The sequence below is a fragment of the Camelina sativa genome, chromosome 4 (genome assembly GCF_000633955.1).
Source record: "Camelina sativa cultivar DH55 chromosome 4, Cs, whole genome shotgun sequence".
Classification (NCBI taxonomy): domain Eukaryota; kingdom Viridiplantae; phylum Streptophyta; class Magnoliopsida; order Brassicales; family Brassicaceae; genus Camelina; species Camelina sativa.
In genome coordinates, this window is record NC_025688.1 from 7,810,580 (window position 1) to 7,821,623 (window position 11,044).

Consider the following 11,044-nt stretch of genomic DNA (forward strand, 5'->3'; position numbering starts at 1 on the left):
TCCACCTTACCAGATGCCATTCACGATGCCATACACGATGCACCCTACGAGTGGATACACGGGTGATCATTCTGGACCTTTTCCGCCATTTCCGTCGTACTACCCGATGCCTTACCCAATGAACTACGCGATCCCACCCTCGATCAACACCTCGGATGCTGGTCCGAGTAAGTCGTCCGTGCGCATTTCTGAGCTCTCTGACGAGCAAACACCGGCATCTGCTGTTGCACCCTCCTTCTTCACCAACCCATGAGGTACCACTTTCATCCGATCTTTGTATATAACATTGCATTTAGTTTAATTCATTTTGTTTGATTCTTGGATTCTTTTTCAAACTTTTATTTACACAGGGACTGTGTAATTTAAGTTTGGGGGAGGGTCCTAGAATGTATTTAACATTGTGTTTTATTTTCTTATTTTTATTATTTCAAATTTTTGCATGCTAGTTTTATTCATTTGAGTCTACATTGCATCTATGTGCATTAAAAACCCAAAAAAAAAAAAATTGAAAAATTTTAAGGAAAAGAAAAGAAAAGAGTGTTCATGTAGTTGCATTTGCATATTAGGATTGAGTATAGTTTGTTTCAGATAGGATTGTCGCATATGCATCTTAGGGGACAATGATTAAAACCACCTTGTTTAAAATCAAACCTTAGGATTGAAGCTATAGCCCTTAGTCACAGTTCATTGTTGCTAGATCAGTCTTTGGAAAAAAATGAAAAATCTTTGATTAGACCATTTCTGTCGATTGAATGCTTCCTCCACTTTCTTGAACATTAGAACATCTCTATATTATTGGATTTAATTTGAACTTTAATTGTCTTGCTTATGGAATTTGAATACTTGCTCATGGTAACTCCAAACTCGGGTTAGCACTCCACTTTTTACCAATCTTTTCGTTTATCCCGATTTATTTGTCCTACCCATGAACCCAAACCTTTCTTTCAAACCTTGTTGTGAATTGTTGAGTGAGGCCTCTTTCATTGTGCTATAGGTTGTGAAACCTTGAGAGTATTGAGAACGACAAAGAACTGCCTCTTGATTTAGCTAAGTTAGAATTTGAACTAGCTAATAGATTCGGTTTTGAAGGTTAGGTGGTTAGAATGTTTATTTGGGGTTGGGTTGTGGAATAAAAAAAAAAGAAGAAGAAAAAGTCCATAAGGTTAGAATCAATTAGTTCTAAGTCTCTAAGTAAACAAAAAAAAAAGAAAGAAGAATTCTTGTTATAGTCTCTTAGAAAGAAAGAGAAAAATATATCTACATTAGGAGTTTAGCAAAGAAAAGAAAAAAAAAAAAGAGAGAGAGAGCTAGAAGTTTAAAGTTTAAAAGTCTAAACCTTAGGGAGTGAAAAAAGAGAGTTAAAATCAATGATGTGGGTAGTTTAAATTCTAGGAGGTTTAAATAAATAAAAAAAATGAAAATGAGAGTGAATGAGAAAAGGGTAGATCATCAAGAGTTAAGCTTTGTATGCCCAAATTGTTCTCAGTCTTAGATAGTTTTCACAACTATCTAGCATTCCATCTTTTGAGAGAAAACCACCCAAAGAATTTGTTTGAAACCACCTTACTAAAAAGCCTTACCCTTGAAACCGATTGAGCTTGATTCACCTTCCATTTGCAAGAATTCGCCAAACACTTAATTGAATGTGAAAGAGATGTTCCTTATCTTTAGTTGGAGGTTGAGCTAGATCGATGCATGGTAATAAGCATAGAAAAATATTTGTAAGTATGTTGATTGATCTTAGCACCATTAAACTATCTTTAAGGACTATAGCTTGAATCTTTCGGTTAGCATCTTAAGGTTATGAGTCCCCACTTTCAAACCGTACCCTCTTACTTCCTTGCTAGAGGACTAGCAAGATTTAAGTTTGAAGATCTGATAACTCTCTAATTTACATGTTTTTAGCATCCTTTTTTGTCCATATTTTGCGTGGTTCATACCTCTAACTTAGCATTTTTAGGTCATTTACTGTAGGAATTCACTTTTAGAGCATTTAGGGTGTTGCATTTCTGCATTTGCATATTTTGGATGAAAACATGTGCTAAAGAACAAAAATGGGGAAAAACAACGACAACTCGAGCATGTACCCGAAGGAGCCATCGAGCTGCAAGAACAAGTCCGAACCCCAACCCGATCGAGGAGGATCCAAGAGAATGAAGAGCAACCCGAAGATCCACCCGAGGAGTAATCCGACTTCACCCTCTTGTACCCCATCGAGTAGATCATCGGGCAGGTCTGGGAAGCTAGGTCAAATGGGTTTCCATATATAAACCCCCTCTTCCCCTAGCTTACAAAGGAGCACGCCGCAGACCCTCAAACCAGAGAGCGAGAGCTTCTGTGAGAGAACTGAGCGACTCAACATTTTTCTTCTTGTTTTGCATTTTTATTTTGTAGTTTTCTTAGATTTCTATCCTTTACTTTCTCTACTCTACTCTATCTTTTAATACAATGTCATTTTCATTCATTTTGATTGCTTTGTTATTCGCTTCTATGTCCGAGTAGTGTAGTAAAGTTTCTAGGGATGGGATAGATGATTTTGTGTTCTTGATCGGTTAGGATGCTTTAGTTGATTGTAAATGATTGATAGATTTCCTTCTAGATTGGTGCTCTTAATGCTGTCAACAGACCGAAAGGTTGAGATTAGATCTAGGGCATTTACAAATGCTACAGGCCGAAAGGAGTAGATAAAATGCTTGATTTAGCCAATGCTAGAGGTTTACTTAACTCTGAGTAACAAAATTAGATGAGTTTAAGTCTACTGACAATAATGAATCGTTCTTAATGCATGCTTGTTCATATTGCTAGTGGGACAGTGTGGTAATGTGTTCAAGGTTGATTGGTGCTAGTGCGAAAGTGTGGTGACAAGGTCTTAGAGGTTCATTGTCTAGGAAATAATTGCTTGAGACATGTAAGACATACGTACTGGTCTAGAACACTTAGAATTCGATTACCCCCATCCTTAGGAACTTTCGTATTTTATTTATTTGCATTTCTTTCACTTACTCGACTACTTACCCGATCAGGTACACGATAACCTGTATCGAGTAATACCTCGAGCTGTTCATATCTCACTTGCATACTCGATCACCCCACTCGATCCTGTACTCGATTGCTTGCATCGAGTGCTTAGGTCGTGTGGTTTACTTGTTTATATTATTTTACTTTGTTTATTTTAGGAATCGTTAGAACCAAAACCCTAATTACTTGGCTTGACGTGCATTGTTCTGATCATATCCTTCCTGCTATCAATACACAACCATTTGGATTGACAACCCTTTGTACTACAACTGCATAGGGGATTGATACCCTGGGTGAAAACTTGTCTATCACTGGTCTCAAATGTTTGATCCTCATCAGGTGATTGAAAAAGGTTTCCAAGGCATTAACCTCAGATTCAACAATTGAACGAGGTACCTTAACAAGCTTCTGAGCGCAGCAGATGATCAGCTTTGTTCCCAGAAGACAATAGCCACCAGATCCTTCACGGTGATTCAGAGAGCGATATCTCTTCAAGTTTCTGCTAGCTCCTTTCATCAATATTAACCCTATGTTGCATGTGCCTTTGAAATTTGCAAATCCTTTCAGCAGCTTGCATGTGTGATACTTTACAATTGTCACTAAGACACTCACATCTTGCAAGTACATAACAAATGTCTGATTTGTTGGTACAACACATCTTCAGACGAGTGGTCAGCCCACCGTACCAGTTACCATTCAAAGATGTCTGATTTGTTGGTACAACACATCTTCAGACGAGTGGTCAGCCCACCGTACCAGTTACCATTCAAAGATGTCTGATTTGTTGGTACAACACATCTTCAGACGAGTGGTCAGCCCACCATACCAGTTACCATTCAAACATTTCCAACTCTCATAGGTGTGGCTTCATCTTCACTTCTTTGTTACTCACATGCACTGAGCAAACATTTGGCATACTCACATTGGTATATGAAAACCTCAAAACCTTACTGTTGCTGCAAGTAAACAGTATTCTGAAAGAAGCCATTCCTAGCAATCCCGCTAACATCCATCTGATACAACATGAAAATATGCACACAGACAATCCGTATCAGGTTACCAATCGTGCCTTGTTCTCCACAATTTGTCCAACTTGTCCAACTTTTGTTTTCCACAATCGTGACACATACATGCAACACCACTAACTGCATCCGAAAAACTCTGTGTAATAGCATCACAAACAACAACTTTACCCTCCTGGATCCTTCCAGCAGCTTCTTGATGGAAGTGATTCCCACAGTTTCCTGAGTGCTACAGCTTACACTTGATAACAGCTAGTTAATACACTCCTTCTCAGATTGTTCACAACAATCATCTGTTTAGTCTTCTGCAGGTTGAACTCAGACCCTCGTTTGACAGCACCACCTGTGTTGCAGCACTATTGACCCATTCACTGCACTTGTGTCACCACTTGAGTTTCCTCCATGGTTCTTCATACCACAGTTTGCAATCATAGTACCCTTGACCAGTCGCTTGTCCAGATCTTTTGCTCCTTTACTCAGCCTCTTGTTAATCTTTAGTTATCCCTCAAGACGCTGTCTCAACAGAGACGTAATAACTTTATTCTCAGACAACAATTTCTCAAGAGTGAATACTCTATCAAGCAGCTCTTCCTTCTCAGACAGAGCGATGACTTGTTTCTCAACAGTTAAGCCAGCCACATCAGTCTTAGGCTTCAAAATAGACTTATGATTCTCATTATCTTCTTTAGCTGAATCAATATCACTCCATGTCAGACAAGATTTCGTATGAACACAGCCTTGATGGTTGTAACACTTCAGCATGCTTCTTCTTTCAAGTGTAGAACATTCTGAACCCTTCAGCCTTCTGAACTGTTTCTTGATCAGTACTTCCTCATTACCTTGAACAGATGTCTGAGTTTCTACAGTCTTCAAAGTGAATGATTCCTCAGCCTTCTGATTGTTCTTTCTCATCTGCAGTTCATCTGTTCGAAGGTTCATCAGAACTTTCATGTGAGAAAGATATCCATGTGATAAGCTTCTGAGAGATTCCTTAACAAACCTCTTATCCTTTTATACCTTCTTCAGCACTACAACTTCCTGAAAAGGGGAGCTTAGTTGACTGTTGAAATGACAGGATGGTGATACATCAGATTTTTCCTTCTTCACCCTTCTGGTTTCCTCAAAGAAGGCTTCCAAAATATCCCAAGCTTCTTTCGCCGACATACACTCTTGTACCATCGCGAACAGATCCATCGACAAGCAGCTGAAAATAGTAGATAACGCTTCGGTGTTCTGTTTTCCCTTTAACTTTCATCAGTCGTCCACAACTTACATGACTTTATTACACAGTTTCTCCTCTCATGTTTGTACTTATTGGAAGTGACCATCCATCTTCAACAGCGAACCAGGCTTCCATATCACAACTCTGAATCATCTTAATGCTCAACATCAATCATAAGAGGATTGTTCTCATCCATACCTCGTCTCAAGATCTTACCTGTTGAAAGAATAAACAATTCTTTTATCAGGTGTTTGCTCTGATACCAATTGTAAGGGTATAGAGAAGCACAACACACTGATTCACAGTTGGAACGCGTCAAGCCAACGCATTAATATTTATTTTTATCAAACTCTTAACCGGTTACAAGAATAAATCTAAGCACTCTTCTCTTCTCTATCTAACACAACACCCGGTGTAGATCTAAGAGAGTAAAACCAACCTTCTTTCTTTTTATCTAAGAGAAGAAAAACAAGCCTCTCTCTTTTCTATCTAAACTCTCACCAGTGTAGATCTAAGAGAAAGAAAAACTATTCTCTGCGCACTTAATCACAACCCTGATTAACGTCACAGAGAACTGGGAACACCCCTTCTAAGCCTTATCTTTGTGGCTTCGAAGTTTACAACTGTATCAATATTCTAGAGTGCTCAAATTGGCTTGTGGCCTACTCCTAGAATATATATACTCGACTTGAGAACCCCTAGAAGGTGAATCTCCAAGTATTACGGGATAAGGAAACTGTTTGCTCTCAACCTTATCTTTTCCTTATTTGCTGTAGAGAATATTCTTCATATCTCAAAGGATAAGGAAACTGCTTACTGCTCAAGTTTATCCTTTCCTTAATTTGCTGTGGAGAATATTCTCCATATCTCCAAGAACAATCATGTCTCTATATTCAATGCCAAGTCATCACCTTTCCTCGACACATCATCACATCCACTCACGTCTTGCCACGTCAGCTCACACATCTATGTCAGCAACTCGAGCGTCTGTGATCTAATGCAACTTCCTGATTGATACAACGCTCTGTTCGGCACAACGAATTGTTTCTCACAGCGAATTGTTTTAGAACCTGCATTTACAAGCCACGACTTCTTTATGAGTGTCGCTGCACATGAGTGACCACGACGTATGCGAGTTTTGATGATGTGACATGAAAAGGTCGTGTAGATATTGGGATTCGAAATCCATTCCTTGCAAACCACTGCGAAAGATGTGATGCACTTAAGTGGTAATCTGGACAATATATTTAACATGAGATCTTCTGTGTAGTAAGCCATCTTATTCTTCGTCGTTCCTGACTCCATTGATTTAGTTTTGATATCGGTTTAGGGTTTACTCTGTTTCAAAGACTAACCCTAAAAATTAGATATTATTTATTATATATAAGGTATAAATAACCACTAGTATATTGGGCTTCTGGACCTAATTAATGAATCTGATCATGTGTTACATATGAGCCACGTTTGTGTTTCAAGTCGGCAAAGGTTTCTTGTTACACAAGGAAAACGGCACAGACGAACAATAACCTAATCTAGGATACCTCAGAGGCTCATTTACTGAGGCTCAAACCTTACACATAATGTAGAAGTATTAATCAACTTTTGGTCAACCACTTGTGTAAAAGTAATCGTTATTTTAATGATATTATTTATAAAATGTTTTTAAATTAACATAGGGAAATAATCCTAACCAAAAAAAATTTAGGCCAACAAATTAATGGAAAAACAAAAAATTGCAATAACAGCTGATGGTGAAACTCTCACTACCTACACCCTTTAACCAACTGAGCTGAAGAAAACTTTTTAAGAATTTAGGACCAAAGTAGTACTTATCCCACAAACGGCCGCAAGCACATGCTTGGCTTACTTGGGCCTCAAGGCCGGCTCTGGCCTTATATATCCAATTATAATAGAGAAACCTTAAAGAAAAAATGGATACAAAACAAGCTAAATATAAATTTGAGATTAGTAATCGTGAGAAGTGTTTTAGTGGACATTTGAATGACTATAGTGGTTTCGGAGGAAATTTTGAGATAAATGGCACAATGGATTAACGTAAAGACTTAGACAAGTCAAACGTACTGAATCGACGACTTGACGCAAGACTTGCTATAAGTCACAGCTCCACTAAGGGTTTTCTACTTTCTCTTCTTCTTTTTAAAGAGAACTAGTGAAGCACAGATTTACTCATTAATTACACTAGTGAACTAGTGAAGCACACTCTAGCTTCTCCTTCGCTCCATTTTTGCCGCCAAGACCAGAGGGACGATCGTTTGAAATTCAGAGACGAGTTTCCAATTTACGAGTCTAAACCAAATTCGTGGAATAAGAGCAACGATTGTTGTTTTTGGAAGGGTGTCACATGCGACAATAAATCGGCCAGGTGATATCACTCAACCTTCGTACCACCTTTCTAAACAGCTCTTTAAAAACTAACATGCAGTACCCTTTTTAGACTCCAAAATCTTCGTATCCTAGACCTTTCAGGTTGTAATCTCCAAGGAGAGATTCCTTCTTCACTAGGAAACCTTTCTCGAGTCACATATCTTGAACTTTCTTCTAATAGATTGGTAGGTAAGATTCAGACTTCAATAGGCAATCTAAAGCATCTAAGAAACCTTAGCCTTAGGTATAACGATCTCACAGGAGAGATCCCTTCTTCACTAGGAAACCTTTCTAATCTTGTAGATCTTGGACTTTTTCATAATCATTTGGTAGGTGAAGTTCCAGGTTGGTTGTGGAGACTGTCGTCGGTGATGCTTTCTCACAATTCTTTCAGCAGTTTTGAAGTATCTTCAAAAGAAACAATGATCCAAGTGTTTGGATCTGAGTTCGAATTTATTCCGAGGACCATTTCCCTTTTGGATATGCAAGCTTGAATTGTTAAACTTTCTAGACTTGTCCAACAATCTCTTCACTAGCTCGATTCCTTCATGTTTAAGGCATTTCGATCTTACTGAGTTAAGTCTGAGGAACAACAACTTCAATGGAACTCTCCGGACATATTTGCCAATACTACCAACTTACAATCACTAGACATAAGTGGCAACCAGCTGGAGGGGAAGTTTCCGAAGTCTTTGATCAATTGCAAAGCTTGACGTTTTGTTAATGTTGAAAGCAACAAAATCAAAGATACATTTCCGTCTTGGTTGGGATCTTTACCATCTTTACATGTACTTATCCACAGATCGAATGAGTTTTATGGGCTCTTGTGTCATCATAACTAACATGTCCTTTGGATTTCAGAGTTTAAGAATCAAATGGCTTCACTGGACACTCACCTCACTTTTTTTCCAATTGGCGTCAAATGATAAATCATGTTGTAGAAGATGATGAATACGTGGAAGATATTCAGAATTTTTCTCTTGTCTATAGGTCAATGAGTTTTGAGCGGATCCGACAAGACTTTAGAGCCATTAATTTTTCTGCACACAAAATATTTGGCAAAATACCATTGGCTCTTTGGTGGAACTGCAGTCTGCATCTTCTAAACTTGTCAGGTAACACATTCACAGGCGACATCCCACGATTCCTGGCAAACTTGACTAATCTCGAGGCATTAGACCTATCATGCATGTAACAAGTTTTCAGGTCAAATGATAGTTGTTTACGATTAGGGGTAAACCCAACAAATTTTCGGACTGGAATAAGAATATGATAATCATAAAAAACAATTATAAAAAGGAGAGAAACCCTTGGAAGCAATGCAATCTGAGGAAATGTTGAAACTTCAAGCAGCTCCAAATGGGAAAACTTGGAAGCAATGAAGTCATTGGTTCTACTGTTTCAAAGTCTGATAAAGTTCAAAAACTATCTAATAATTTTTTTTTTTTTTTTTTTTTTTTAAATTTTTTTTTTTCATCATCGATCCTTTTTGAAGATTGTGATGTATCAATAATTTTTCTATATCGGATCTAACTAACCAGGAAGCTAAAGGCATTCGATGATTTTACGGAAGAAGTGAAACAGAAACAAGAAGCTAAACGAGCTGCCAAAGCAGGTAGTAATAATAATAACAATACATTACATTAACATTTTCTAATTCACAAATATTGAATATACAGTTTCTCTCAATGGCACGTTTTGTGTTGCTTCAGGAAACCACATTTGATCCCATCATGGCCAGAACGCGTGGATGGAAAACGACTGATTCCAAATCAGGTNAAAACCAAGATCCCTAGCAGCAGAGGATTAACCCGGCAACGCAACAAGTACCTTAAAACCCCCAGAACGAAGTACCGGGTAAACAATCTTGGATTGCCAGTTTCTGCAACATTTGTTTCTTTATGACCTATTTCTTTGCCTCAAACTCAGATGTTTTGGGATCTTGAATTTTTATTTTGCAGAACAAGCACATGAACAAATTCATTAGACATAGAGGACTGGTCAGAGGTATCAGGACNTCCTAGCCTCAAACTCAGATGTTTTGGGATCTTGAATTTTTATTTTGCAGAACAAGCACATGAAAAAAGTCATTAGACATAGAGGACAGGTCAGAGGTATCAGGACACAAATGGGTCCATATGCAGGAGAAACTCGCTGTATCAATCCCAACACAAGCCGAAGCATCCGAATCAAGAACTAACCTCCTACTTTTCATTTGTCTTGCAATATTTGATGGTGTTTGTATCACTCGAAATTAAACAGAAATCAGATTCCAAGTAGTATCCCAAACATTTCTTATTTCTTGCGATAGTCTCTTAATATATTTTACTTGTTTGCCAAGGAAGCTTCTCGCTGTTCCTCTCGTTTCAGAGTATTGTTAATTGCTCTGTATGTTCTTCGTAACTCAACATGCAAATTTATATTTGCTGATGAGCTTGCATATAAGCTAGACACAAAGATTCAATATATTTTATATAACCTTCAAAATGCCATAACAATTTTTTTTTTCTGTTCTTCTCTCTTATTAAAGACCAAACACGATACTACACACCTCATTCCTATTGCGTAAGGTAACTAAGAGTATTACAAAAAAAAAATTAAGAAACTATTCTCTCACCGTCTTGGGAATTTTATGCAGCCATTGTGGGAGGACGAACGAGGAAAAGTATGATGCTGTTAGGTCGTGGCTATGTTTCAACTTTCTCTCGAGCACAAACTTTTCATTGCCGACGTTAGAAGATAGCAAACTTCGGTCCTCCTTTCTCCAGAAGTATATTGTATTAGCATCATCTTCATTACGCTTGATGGCGATCCAGTGAATACTCCCGTGCAAGCTAATGGGCGTTTCGTTATGACCAAACAGAGACAAATGGAGAGTGTCGAAAGTCCACAAACCTGTCTCAGATGAATATATCAGCAAGCTCCAGAGATTAGAGAAATTGAACAGAACAACTTTGTAATCCAAAAAAAAGCCATTCTCAATTCGTGTGGCTATTCCGAAAGGACACGAATCTCCCTTATGATGAGGAGGGATCTTTACGCATTCCTGTGAAACTGGATTAGCAACGTACAAGGTTCGGTTATTCACATGCTTAGGGACTTCACTGATCAATATTAAACCAGCATCAGTATTGTAAGCCCAGACTCTGTAGTTGTTTCTCCGACTCTCAAACTTCTTGGTTAGGAATGACGAGATGTAAGAGCCTAGAGACCGTTCGAGTCCCCAAGTGTTTAATCTGTACTGAGCTATGACTTCTTTATCATTACCACAATCCATGAGCGACCATGATGAAGAATCTGAGTTTTGGTCCATAGACCGAAACAAGTCACGGAAATATGGAGACTCCACGATCGATTTCCATTGCTTGCAAACAAGTTTCAAAGCTGTGAAAATCTT

At 38.2% G+C, this 11,044-nt stretch overlaps 2 pseudogenes; both read right to left on the minus strand.

Moving 5' to 3' along the window:
- The window catches only part of LOC109132461, a 22,818-nt pseudogene extending 16,251 nt beyond the window's left edge, over window positions 1–6,567 (minus strand).
- Window positions 10,253–11,044, minus strand: part of LOC104783661 — a 3,920-nt pseudogene continuing 3,128 nt past the window's right edge.